Source organism: Lichenostomus cassidix, chromosome 2 (genome assembly GCF_008360975.1).
Source record: "Lichenostomus cassidix isolate B80296 chromosome 2, HeHo_3.0, whole genome shotgun sequence".
Classification (NCBI taxonomy): Eukaryota; Metazoa; Chordata; class Aves; order Passeriformes; family Meliphagidae; genus Lichenostomus; species Lichenostomus cassidix.
The window spans coordinates 99,806,621-99,820,126 of NC_139482.1; the positions used below are offsets into that span (position 1 = coordinate 99,806,621).

Sequence of the window (13,506 nt, forward strand, 5' to 3'; positions counted from 1 at the left end):
GATTGCTTGTCTTTTTGGAATTTGAGATATAGCTCAGATTGCATTCAAGCTCGAGCTATCAGAGATTTTGAAGACTGAAATCTCTAGTGCCCTTCAGCATTCAACAAAAGGTACAAAGTGCAGGATCACAGGGATCTTTTTGCTCACACTCCATGGCAAAGAACTGAAACTGCTTTTATTAGTTGTAAAGAGAAAAGGAATATCTTCACCTTTTATATCCTCCATAGTCTCCACATTTTATGTCTCTTAAGGATCCTTTTGTTAATTTGGGAGGTTTGTTTGTTTGTTTGTTTTTATTTTTTTGTCTGCAGAGGCAACACTGGTGACCTTTAAAAATTGTGAAACCATTTAAAACCCATGAAAACAGAAAGCTATTCTGCTGCACTTCCTTCATTTGCAGAATGTTAAAACTATACCATGTGAAACATGCTAATACATACATTCCAATCAATCATCTCACATACCCTTTCCATATTGTTACTCTCTATTTATGAGCTTTCTAGTTCCACACCTAGATTTCCTACCAGAGGGAAAAGTATTTAAAAGTGCTCTAGCAGGAACCCTTTCTAAGAAGCAGCTACAAGAAGAGGTGTAAATGGTGCATTCTTGTATTCCAGTCCCTAGTGCTTCTTGCAAGAGCTGTCTAAGGTTGTTGTCCCTCCTGTTGTCCAGGGGATGATTCCAAATCCTTCTACCAGAAAGGCAGATGTGTGAGAAATCCCAGCTGAGTTGCAGTGATGTCTCATATACCACTGCAGAGGCCTCTTGGATCCTGAAATGCTGCTTGGACAACAATCGAGCTACATGTGTGCAGAGCACAGATGCCAAATTCAGCTTCAGTGTTGAAGCAGTTTTACTACATTTGGCTGCTGGGTTCCCATAATTTTTGCTGTACGTGAAAGAATGAAACTACTGATCCTTTTATGTCTGCCCCAGTGGACAAAATGCCAGATTCATAAGATCTAGTTGGACACGAGCATTACTTAGCCAAGGTCTTGCAGTAAATGCTTGGTAATTGGTTAGACTTTGAAAAAACCTTGATAGAATCCCAGAGTACTGTAGAGAAGAACTCCAGTATTTATCTTAAAAGACTGCTTGCACTTTCCTTTGGGTAGTTTTTAATGGGTGGATTAAATAAGTTCGCCCATGACAACTTGATTCACTGTTAGGCAGTTGTTCTTACTGTAGGTTCCAGGTACTAGCATAGATAAATTTTGTTTTGAGATAATTTATTTATTCAGAAGCAAGCAGATAAACTTGCAGTCTTTGAAAGTACCTGATGCGACAAGAGAATTTTGCAGGGTATTTCTCGTAGTGGGGATAGTTGGAATTTCCAGATAAATATCAAATTTTTAAAAGGGCATTCATCTAGTATCCTTTATACATTCAGTTGCATCTCTGAGGGGGAAAAAAAAAAAAGATTATCCCTTTAGTCAGTGAATGCACTGGTTTCCCTTACCCCACTGGTATTCTTGTGGGACAAGTGTATATAAAGGTAAATTTTAAAAGAAAAATATTCACACATATAAAAAACACTGGTCACTGAGCTGACATTGGCCTTTAGGAATGCAATCAAGGGCTTGTGATATGCGCATCTGCAGAAACATTACTTCAGAGCCTCAGCAGATGTTGAGAAAATATATGTGAACATAAAGGAATAAAATGGAGAGTGAAATGGATCTTTGGACTGTTATATAACGCCATGATGTCTCTGTATTTTGTAGTGGTAGTGGTGCCCTACCCCAAAGGGACTGTAGCAGAACTGGAAAAAAGTTCAGAGATGGTTGATGGGAATAACTGAAGTACATGGAGCAGTGTCTGAGGAACAGCTAAGAATGATGGGGCTGTAGCTGAGAAAAGATGTAAGTGAAAGACTGTATGATTGAGAGATAAAAATTGGTGAGTGATGGGGAAAGGATGGATAGGGGCCAGTTTCTCTTTTTCCCATAACATGAGAACTGGGAAGCAAAAAGATGTTCTTCATACAGTGAGCTGTTGACTTGTGGCAATACACATATCGTGTGTGCTGAAAGTTCACATGGCTGAGAATGGCACTGGGGAAATTCACAAAGGAGACGTTTACTGAATAGGTCTGGTTCAAGCAATCTGAAAAAGATTAGAGACTTGGAAGGAGTATTAATCTTCTTGTATGCTTCCCCTGGACAAGTGTTTACACTGCTGCTGATTACTGGTGATAATGGACTTTTGGTTTGCACAGGTGTAAATACAGATGTTCTTAGCTTCTTTTATATTCACAGTTTCTAGTGTTTTCACTGTGGGCTGTGGGATGATGGATATTTCAGATTACAAGTTAGTTTCACACCTGGGTTTGGTTTTTTTTTCCCATTGACATGTCAGTCTTCTTAGTTTCCTTTTAATGAGTTTTAGTTTTCTCTGAATTTTTTATAGCTGCTTAAAAATAATTCTGAAAATTTTAGGGGAAATATTCTCCCCTTCATTCCAGGGTTTGTAAAATCCATATAATTAAAAAAGTCAGTAAATTACTTTGTCCAAGATGTTTGTATTATTGTGCAACTCTTTATCTTTCATTGCTTGTGTTCATAGTACCAATCATTCATTCTGTTCACAGAAGCAATTTAAGATTTCACAGTGTCATTGCCTAGTATGAATTCCATCTTTTATCCTGTGTCTGGACAGCTGCCACCAAATGCCTGGCCCAAGGTACCAACCACCCTAAGAGGGAAGAGCATCACTGTTCATTCATTACCCAACTATACATTTCTCTGAAAGAGCTTACAAGTATGGGCTCAACTTACTGTAATGTTGGCCACTTTTCTCCATTATGAGAAACAGAGTAGTTGGGTGAAAATGAACTGTTTGATTCCCCCTGCAGTTTTTGTCCAAAAACTACAACTGTTATTTTCATGTGGAAATGTGATGGTTCATTTATGGTCCTGAGCTGTAGCCTTCTAAGGAAACTTCATAGGTAACATTTTCGAGTTGAAAGTAGTACATTATTTCTGTAAAATTCCTTTGTCTGATCTAACTAGAGCCCAATAGACAATATTACAGCTATGTTTTTACATACAAAAAGATAAAGAGAGGAGAACTGTTGTGTGTGCACATATGGAATTGATATCATAGTGATAATACAGATCTATTGTTCTCTGCCTGGCTTGCAGGATGTTCCAGTGAATGGCTTTTGCACACCATTTGAAAGAAAACATTGGTGGTGTCACTAGGAGTTCAGTATTTCACTCAGACTCACTGTTCTTAGTGTAAGCCTTTTGTGAAATATTGAGCAATGCTGTGATTTCTTCTCATGAAGAAGCATAGTTGAGTTCCTTATTGTCCAGATTACAAGTATATTTGTAGACCACTCTCATTGCTTAACCCTGGCAGGCAGCTAAGACCCACGCAGTTACTCACTTCCCCACAGTGGCATGAGGGACAAAGAAGAGGAAAAGTGGGAAAACTTGTGGACTGAGATAGTTTTGAAATACAGCAAAGCAATGTGCACAAGCAAAGCAAAACAAGGAATTCATTCAAATGGGCAGGCGTGTGTGGCTAGCACAGGTTTTTCCCATGAGAATTTTTCTTGTGTTTTATAAATAAAGATAAAGTTTGGATGTTATTGGAACAGTGTCCCAGAACATGGACGGTGCAAGCCTGGCCAATCAGGCCTGGGGGAAGGCTTCTGGCCGACCAATCTAGGTGACTTTTGAAAACTCTATATATATGATGAAATCAAAACAATAAAGGTCATTCCTTCTTGCCACTGAGAACTGGTGCCTTCATTACTCTGCTAGCTGCTCAACAGCGACAGGCGTGTTCAGTCATCTTCAGGAAAATAGGGTTCCATCACATGTAAGTGTGACTTGGGCAGAAACACCATACCTCCAAACCGTTTTTGTGGCGAGCACAGGTCTTTCCCATGGGAACTTTCTCCTGTGTTTTATAAACAAAGATAAAGTTTGGATGTTATTAAAACAGTGTCTCGAGATTTGGACAGTTCAGGCCTGGCCAATCAGGCCTAGGGGGAGGTTTCTGACTGACCAATCTGGGTGAACTCTGAAAAGTCTATATAAGTTGGAATCAAAATAATAAAGCTCTTTTTTCTATGCCACGCTGAGAATGTGGGTCTTTTTCTCTGCTAGCAGCTCAACAGCGACACCTTTGTCCCTCTTTCCCTGGCTATATGTGCTGAGCATGACACCATACACTGTGAAATGTCCCTTTGGTCAGTTCAGGTCAGCTGTCATGGCTGTGTCCCCTTCCAGCTCATTGTGTACCCCCAGACTTCTTGCAACTGGACTGAAAGATAAATCATAAGTTGCCATCAGCCAAAGCTGGTATGTCCCAAGATGATGTTTCCTCTATTCCCATGACAGAATATTTCCTGTAAAGCCTTTGACAGAAGGTTGTTCTTCTGAAATATTTGCCAGAAGTTTATGGGAAACAAATTTTCCTGCATCATCTAAAAGATCCTTCTGAACATTTTCTCTGGTTTCCATTAAAATTTCCAAGGTCTGATAGGCATCTCTGTTTTCTGTGGTAACTACCTGGACATTTCTCAGCATATAGTCCTTACCTGACTGTCTAATTATCAGCTCTGTTTTAGTTTTTACCAATTTGCCAAGCATATGAGTCAGTTTTATTGGTCTGTGGTTCTCTTACTTCCTGCAAACTATTTCTCTACAGAATTTTACAGAATATACAACATAGTTAGACTGTTAGGAAGTTTGTGCTTTAATTTTCTTAGAAAACCACCCAATTTACGTGAAAGGATACTACTAATGTTTATGGAAAGCTATCAGGTCCTCTTGCATTTGCCCATTGGAACAGGATATTTAAAAGTTTTTTTTTCAGAGAGAAGACAGTGTCGCGGCCCAGGTGACATATGGGCATCACAGTATGTTCGCAAACACTAGGAAACTTTAAGAACCAAATTTCTTTCCCAAGTAATTTGCTTTTCCATCTTATCTCTCTGCTTCCCTTAAGCATCTCATATAAAGGGAGGGAATGAAGCTATGCCCTTGCATAGGTCACTTCAGCTCTATATTGACCGGAGGGCTTTACGTATTTGAAATGCAAAGTTGAAGTTGAAATGCCAATGCATTTTGATTCAGGGGCTCTTCAGCTCAGTCATGAGCTATATTATGTTGTGCTAGATGCTGATACAAACTCCTCAGAAGGATGTTGAACTCTTTGCAAAACTTCCTTCTGGGCTGAAGCAGCCTCTAGAGTTTCAGGGGAAAGTTTTGCCAAAGTTAGAAATTCATATGACAGCTTCCACTCCCTCGTGAAAACACCATGAGGTAGGGTTTGGTTTGTAGGGTTGTATTAGTCCTCTTTACAAGATTTCTAGCCTTCCTCTCTCACTCTGCCCTGCATAACATTTATTTACTGCTTGTGAACATATGTGGGTAGGTATTCAAGGGAAAAAATTATTATACTCCTATATTTATAATAATTAAAAATATTACAATTTTTTATAATTTATAAAAAATTATTATACTCCTATTATCTGTACATTCAAAAAATGTACAGATTTTTTGAAAATGTGGTTCACCTCTGTAGCACATGACCTGCTGCCATCTCCCATTGCTTGGGAGTTGTTTGTACTCTCTGTTGTCTGTACTACTGGATTTATGACTGCTCCTTATAACTGTGATAGAGGAATGAAGAAACTAAGTTGCAAGCACTGCTTCTAACAGACTAATGACTGAACTAATTTGAATTCAAAATAAATATTATCAGTCAGTGGCAAACATAGAGAGTCTAGCTCCTCAATGGAAGTAACTGAAACTCTGTATTAAAATCCTCGATTCCTCTTGTGAAAGAGCAGCTTTGGCTTAAAATTGCTCAGTGTACATATGCACTAGTATCTGAGATCAGGTTTATTTCCTGTATTTAGCTTGGTACAGCCACCTGTCAAATTACGGAACAGTCATCAAGTAGCTGTTATTTGCTTTGAAAGCCTGTGAGTATCATCTGGAAAAAAAATGAATGGTCAATTTCTGAGTCTTGTCTGACAAAATATTTTGTTAACAAAATGGGTAAATTGCCTGTGTAAACTTGCAACTCAGAGATTATGACTAGCTTGAAGGATGGTATTGTGTATTGATGCAAAAGATACAGCTCAGTTCTAGTAGTATTCTGGGCATGAAAACTTCTAGGAAAAACAGGAAATCCTGCAGAAGTTAGAGTAAGGAGACATTTATTATGCTATGCAGCACATTTATGTTTCCTTTTTAAAATAGTTTTTTTTTAATTACACATAGCATTTTTGACTGTGTTTACCCAAGTCTGGTTGGCACTCCTGCAAAGTAAGTGTCTATCTCTAGAATGACTTTTTTTCCTTATTAGAGCTCTGTAGTATTTTTAAAAGAGAGGGAAGCAGAAAGAGAAATGTAAGGAAACAGAGAAGTGTGTAAAAGAGTACAACTGAACCTGCATTTTGTGTGCAGATACACACCCTGAAAAAATGTCTTATTTTGCTTTTAGAGGTAATGTAAAATTTTCAGGTAATTACATATTTTCTAATAAACTGTCACAGATTCTTGTGGCTCTGGTATCTATGAAATAATACAATTTGAAATGCGAATGAATACATGATGGTACAAAGAGCTGTTTGAAATTAAGGAATCAAGGCTTTGTTGTAAATTTATTAGAAAAAATTTCTATTGGTCACAGTTGTAGATTGTGACATTTGGCTACACATGGGAGTAAGGGATAGGTCAGGAAAGCATGGGCAAAACTGTTCAAGCATTGCAAAGATTTTGCTGAAAATTCTGAATCTAGAACTTGTAACTCTATGGTCTATTTCAGTGGGGCTGCTTGAATACACACATTTAAACATAGATAAAATAATAACATGAAGTCTTGAGTAGTTGTTTGTGGATACACATTTTCAGATTTGTGCCTGTGTAGGTACAGAATTAACCATGGCACTTGTTAATTGCTCCCTATTTTTGTCTTGCTGCTGGAAATCCTGTGAGTAAACCAAGGGCTTTTGTATTCTTGCAGTGGTGATATCTCCTTATTTTTAAGGATTTAGTAAGCTCATGTCCTCTGGGTAGAAGATGATGTTAAAATATAAGATACTCTTGAGGGGGAGGGGAAATATTAATGCATTTTCTATTTAGCTAAATATAGATGTAATGATAACTGTGCCTGCTGTACAGTGGAAGGATGTTAGCACTTTCAGTAGCACTTTTTAACCATTAAAATAATTCCTGGCAGCTTCAGGATGATTTATGCGTTGTCTTTTTGAGTCTACTTAAGACATTCATGTAAGACTTAGTGGATAGGAGCTGATATGGAGGTACTTTATTTGCTGGATCAATGGCTTGACATTGCAAAATATCCAGTGCACAAGGCACACCATTATCAAATATAATTCTTAGAATAGTTCTTCTAAACATTTGCCTTCCTCTATCCATTGTTCATAGCTTTATCCCATTGTTTCAGCACACAAGAGGCCAAACCTCTAAGCACAGCTGAACTTCGTATATAGAAATTCTATGGATATTTTACATCTAGGAAACACTGTTTAATAATAGGTGTAACTGGCACTGGCAAGCATTTAGCATAGTTCTTGCAGAAACTGAAACTGGAGGGCACTGTCTGTCTGCACATCCAGAGCTGCACAAGGAGCTGGAAACAATGAGATTTGCCCACCTGTAAGGATGAATTGAGAAAATGAGCCATTGGAAGCATCTAAAAGGATCTGGCTTCCACTGACTTGCAAGCTGTGTGCTTTAAGGCTGGGTCACATCAAGGATCAATACCCTAAGAGTGTATCTTAGGGTATCAATACACTAAGAGTGAAGCAGTCAGCCTTATATAACAAACATTTTATGCAACATTGAGAGTCATGCAGTCCCTTTTCATATACTCCCATATGTGCATGCATTTAAGTGCTTTCTAGGACAGGGCTAAATTGCTTTGTGCCTTGCAAATGTAACCCTGTAGTCATCAGGAAATCTCAGCTGAGTTTAGAACTCATATTTGAATCCATTTTCATCTTCCATGGTCATCAGGAGAGTTCCTGCTGTGTTAAGTGTCAATTAGTGTGCAATAGTAGCAGTGAATTCAGGAAAGGGAGCTTTGGTGTTGCTGACTGCCCATACTGAAATACAAAGTTTTCCTGTCAAATGGAGGATGGATGTATCAGTGCTTATTTCATTCTTTTAAACCTTCCTTGGTGTGTAAGTTTAAATGTGTGAATCTGTATTTGACACTTGTGGCCAAAGTGGCAGATGCTCATGCTGATGTTCATTCAGTGATGGCATTTTCCTGATGATTGGCTGGAACCAACAGTATTTTTATCACCTCTGGACCTTTGGCAGAAACCAGCTTCAAATCAGAACTCTTTTCTTGCATTTATGTCAGTAAGTCAGTTGTGGTATCTTGAGGCACTTAAACCAGAGCTGGCCAGAGGTGGGATTTCTTTTATATGGGAAATTAGGATGTTTTGGTTTTTTTTTCTCACAGACCATATGACTCCAAAACTTCCATATTTTTCCAAAGGAATGTATTGTGAATTAAATGTTTTCTTAACTTCCCACCCCCATCTGCCCCAAGTTGACAGATTCCTATTTGGAACCATGGAGCAGGAGATTAAAGTTATGGACCCTGGTTCCAGCTAGGCACTTAGGGGATGCTAGGTTTCCTGATGGAAAGTCAAGAAGTTGAGGTTTTCAGTTCCTAGCTGAAACAAATTCTTTGGGACTGAGCCTGTGTGTGCTGCAGCAGTTTGCTGCAAACAAGCCTTGCCCCCAGACCTCTTTAGTTTTATGTTTGTCACTTACTGATGAAGAGGTTTATTAAAAAAATCCCGAATGGCTGTAATAGAGTATCTTTATTAAGTGAAGTGTCACTAGTTCAGGAGATAAATGCACATTAATATTTATTACTCACTGCATGCTATCAGAGATTATATGAAAAATTTCTTTTGCTTTGGTATTTCATCTACTGTGATCTAAATAAAAATATTTGTGTAAAAAAATTCCCAAACATAGCTCTTCAAGAAGAATTGAGAGTGTTGCAACAATTTGGAGTATGATATATAGCTAAAGAGATGTTAGAAATATCCCCGAACCAACTAACTTGAGAAAATGCAACATTAAAGTTACATTTTTAAAAATGTCCCTGTGCAAAGTCATAAAAAATTCAAATAAGACATCCAAACACTTAAATCTATTATTAAGTGAAGCCATGCAGGATATATACAATTGTGATGATGGAATTACACTGTTGGAATAGTAAACAGTCTTAAATGAATTTTTAGAATCCATTTTTTTCTCCTCTTTTCTCCCTTTTCTGATATCATTATAACATGCAAATGCTGACCCTTTGAAATTACCTCCTTTGCACAGAGATGCATAGTACTACTTATTAAAAAAATCAAGATAAATTGTTAACAGTATTTTTAACTTTGTCAGAGATTCAACCAAATCTTGGTCATGCCCCATAAATGTATGAGAATGAGAAAAAAAAAGCAGTGTGGAATAAAAATACATCTTGCAAGCAACTGCAGTATGATATGATGTCATATTGTAGTGTATCATATCATCATATCATATCATATCATCATATCATATCATATCATCATATCATATCATAATCTTTGTAATAGCCTTAGGCTCATGACCATGTAAGAGCTAATAAATGTGATTTTAAAGCAGGTCTCAGTGACAATTGGCCATTCAGTTACTTTGTGTTCATCAGCACATCCTTTTGGTAGAAGCTCTCAGGAAGTTCCAGGTGCACAAAAAAATTCTGACATACCCTTGCTGTCTTGGGAGAAAAGGTAGCAAAAAAGATCAGAGGACTACCTGTCTAGACATGAATGTGCAAGAATCTTTCGTTGTTGTTGGGAACAATGTGAGTATCAGGCTCCAACTTTGTATACATTCACAGTGTCAAGAGGTGCATGTGTGTGTTGGAGGCAGCAGTCCAATTAGAACACATTCAAATAGTTGTACTGAGCTTACATGCCTGTGGCTGAGGGGGGACATGCCATTACTAATCCAGCTCTTGGCTGGATTACCTTTGAAAAATAAGAAATGGATTCCTCTTCCACGTGTGAAAAGCTTTTGGCCCTCTTGAGTCCAGTCTAATGTTGCATCTGGGCTGAAGAGAAGGAGGGTAATGAAGCCTTCACATCCTGTCTGGCTTCCTGCAGGCTTGATCAGAGGGGAGAAGACCCTTTGCCAGGAGCTTTCTGGAGGGATAAAGAGGCTGCAGCAACCTCCCCCTGTGTTTCTGAGACATGCTGGGGTGTGTTTCTGAGACATGCTGGGGTGTGTTTCTGAGACATGCTGGGGTATATTTCTAGAGCTACATGCCAGGTTTGGTCCCACTGGGTACCATTAGAAATGACACCTGCAGTGACACCTTGGAAGCAAGCCCACTTTTCTCAGTCCTTCAGGCCAGTTCTGAGACAAATGTTCTTTCTCCTTTTTATCCTTCATAGTTTTCAGAAGTTGTTGGTGGAGTGAAATCAGAACCCAGTGCTCAAGCTCCAGAGGTTTTTTGTCCATGAGATTTTTCTTTTTTTAGTCTTGATGGACATGAGACAGAAATGAAGGAGTTGATATTGTGAATTCTGGTGTCACCTGGGGCAGTGTTCTCTTGCGTGTCTATTCTGTCCACACAGTTTTCTGAACAATATATATATCCTTCTCGTTGGTGTGTTCAGCTTCCATTCATGTCCCCAAGGGCTTTCACATTAGGACAACTGAACAGTTAAAGTGTTTTAGCAAAGGAATTGTAACATTGTGAGTGAATTAGAACAAAAAATTAAGGAAGGATAAAAAAAAAAATCTTTCTTCCTCATTGTGAGAAGCTCTGTTTTATTTCAGCTGTCTTTTTTCTCACCATCTCAGTTCTGTGTGCATATGGTTAATTTTTCCTTTGTGTCATTTAGAATCAAGTTTCCAGAAGAAAGAGAAAAATGTAAGTAAAAACATAGTTAAGTGGGTTTACCCAAACCCCACTAGAAATTGAAACTCATCCCTTATCCAAATCTGTCACTTCTTCTTCCTTGACATAAATTATGTATTCAGTAATTCAGTGATTCGTAATTTTAGCACTCCCATTTCTTCCAAGTTGTTGATGTAGCTCCAGAGCTTTTGAAATCAGGGTAATATTTTTTACTTTTCTCCAAATACTTCTAGTTTCTAGTTTCTGCTGGCACAGATGAATGTGGTGCAAGCAAAGTGCTCCTGCTCGGTAGAATCCCACAGTGGTCCTGTCCCACTGCTGGACATGGAGGGAGCAGCCCTTGAGAATGCTGTAACCTGCTCTGAACACACCTAGCTGCCTTCCAGCTGTGTGTTTGCCCTGCCAGATTTACCAGTACACTGAGAGACTATTTATTATCCTGAGTGCTAATGGTCCTTTAAAATTTTTCCTAGTTTTGTCCAGAAGGAGATCTTTTTTCAACACTTCAGCATTTGAAGAAATATCTTTTCGGCATTTTCTACAGTTCTTGAAAGGACGACAGTTGTAAAAGCTAGGGCTTTTGTGAAGAAGTGTTTTGTTCACTTTGAATTCGAATATGCTTGTTTTCATACTTTAAGAATTGAAGTCTAAAACTGAGATACACTTTGGAGTGATATGGCAATGGAAATACTGAAAGATTGACACAACAGTTTAGGAATTGAATGTGCATTGACCAATTGTACTGCATTTTTTTTCTCCTTTGGATGCTGACTCAGGCAATTCTATCAAAAAAATTCAAACCCACTTCCATATGAAAAATTCATTGCTTGATATCTATCAAATTGTTAACTCCCAAGCACCGACAAGAGTTTGTGACTTAGAACTTCATAAATCACCAGGCTGGCTTTAAAATCTGTACATTTTGACACATTTTTTAAGTCCACAAAATATGTGTTGTCAAACTGTTTGTCTCCAGCTTTGAGACAGGTCATTTTTTAGTTACATTTAGTCACAATCTGAAGGTGTGGCTCTCATGATACCAGGAGCATGGGATATAGTAATGAAGAAACAGACTGTCAAATATTGAAGCTTGCAAAAGAGTCGTAAAATATAGCAGTCCTTGGACTACTTAACCTATAACTTCACATCTAACAAATTATTTAATAACATGTAGCTTGTCATATGTTCATTCTTCTAAAGCTTTTGAAAATATGACCTATTTTCAGGTCATTTTGAAAATATGACCTATTTCATTGTTTCTACTTTTGTAGTTCTTAGAAGTTGTCCTAAGCCAGGACACCGGGCCAGCTTCTGCAGAAGAAACAAAAAGTGACTCAAAGATTTTATTTATCCAGTCTTTTTGATGTCATGCTCTGCCAGCCAGGTTTTCTCATTTCTGTGTGAACTCCAGTGACAAGTGAATAGATCATACAAAGCATGTATCTGGTGAATGTATCTTCCTTTTCAGATCACATGAAATTCACACGTGGGCTCATTCTTGCCATTTAAATTTTTTAAAATAATTTACAGTATTTTAAAAAAGAAAAGGGAAATTTATTACAGACATTTGGTATTCAAAATTTGCAGACGAGATAGTGTTATTATGACAAAAGCTTGGAGTCTGGTGGAGGGAGATAGTCTTACTTTCTAAACGTGTTGAATCATGCTTATCTCATTCTTTGCTCTATAAACTCCTATTCAGGCCATTGATGACATGCTTGAACTATAACAAATCTAAAATGAAAATGTGGGTTATTGGGTAAATACAGAATGTGAACCATCACCTTTTTTCCAGAAGTTGCTCATAACAGACACTTGCAGAATAAGTATGAACAAAACAGGCTGTTCTTTTCTGTAGAGTGAGCATTTCCCAGGTGTACTCTGCTAGTTCTGCCCTCCATAGCCTTGGCTTTAGTTACAGACTTGGATAAAAATTACAGCAGTGCTGTTTTTTAATCTGTAAATTAAAAAATGACCCTCAAATGAATGATGCAGGTGGTATAAAATCTAGGGATAAAATAATTTGGAAGTAGAAATTTTACTGCAGATAGGTCAGGTAGGGTGATAATTAATGTTCCCTTTAATCAGCAATTCAACTTTATCTTGAAGATGCATATTTCCTGAAGTACTGATGGTTTAATTTATTTATTCATACCTTGCAAGTTTGGCTGCCTGTGATTAAGCTGAGTGTTTCCTAGAGGATTTATAAGGCATTTAAGTCTTCATCAAACATTTTCTATTGGCTTTTGAATAGACATACAGTAAATCACAGAGGAACTATGACCAAATGTGTCTGGCACAGGGTTCTTCAGTGTATACTGAAAATTGTTTTTAAAACTTCCAAAGGAAGAGAATGAGGGCAGCCAGCACAAAGCAAAGCATTCATTGAAAGTATGTCTATACTTCTGAGCCAGACTGAGGTTTGTGTGTTGTTATGCCCGCTTCCTTTTAATTTTTTTTTGCAAAGAGTAGTGAGATTAACAGGCTTTTATTTTCTCCAAAATAGAAGTATTGCTCATATTTTGTCTATGTACCAGGTAATGTGTTGGTATGCATTGTGATGTTATTATTATTGATACAAAATTTGTCTGG

General features: G+C 37.8%; 1 protein-coding gene across 2 annotated transcripts in view; it reads left to right on the forward strand.

Moving 5' to 3' along the window:
* Window positions 1–13,506, forward strand: part of PIEZO2 (piezo type mechanosensitive ion channel component 2) — a 285,437-nt gene that overhangs the window by 90,391 nt on the left and 181,540 nt on the right. The gene's annotated exons all lie outside the window — the stretch shown is intronic.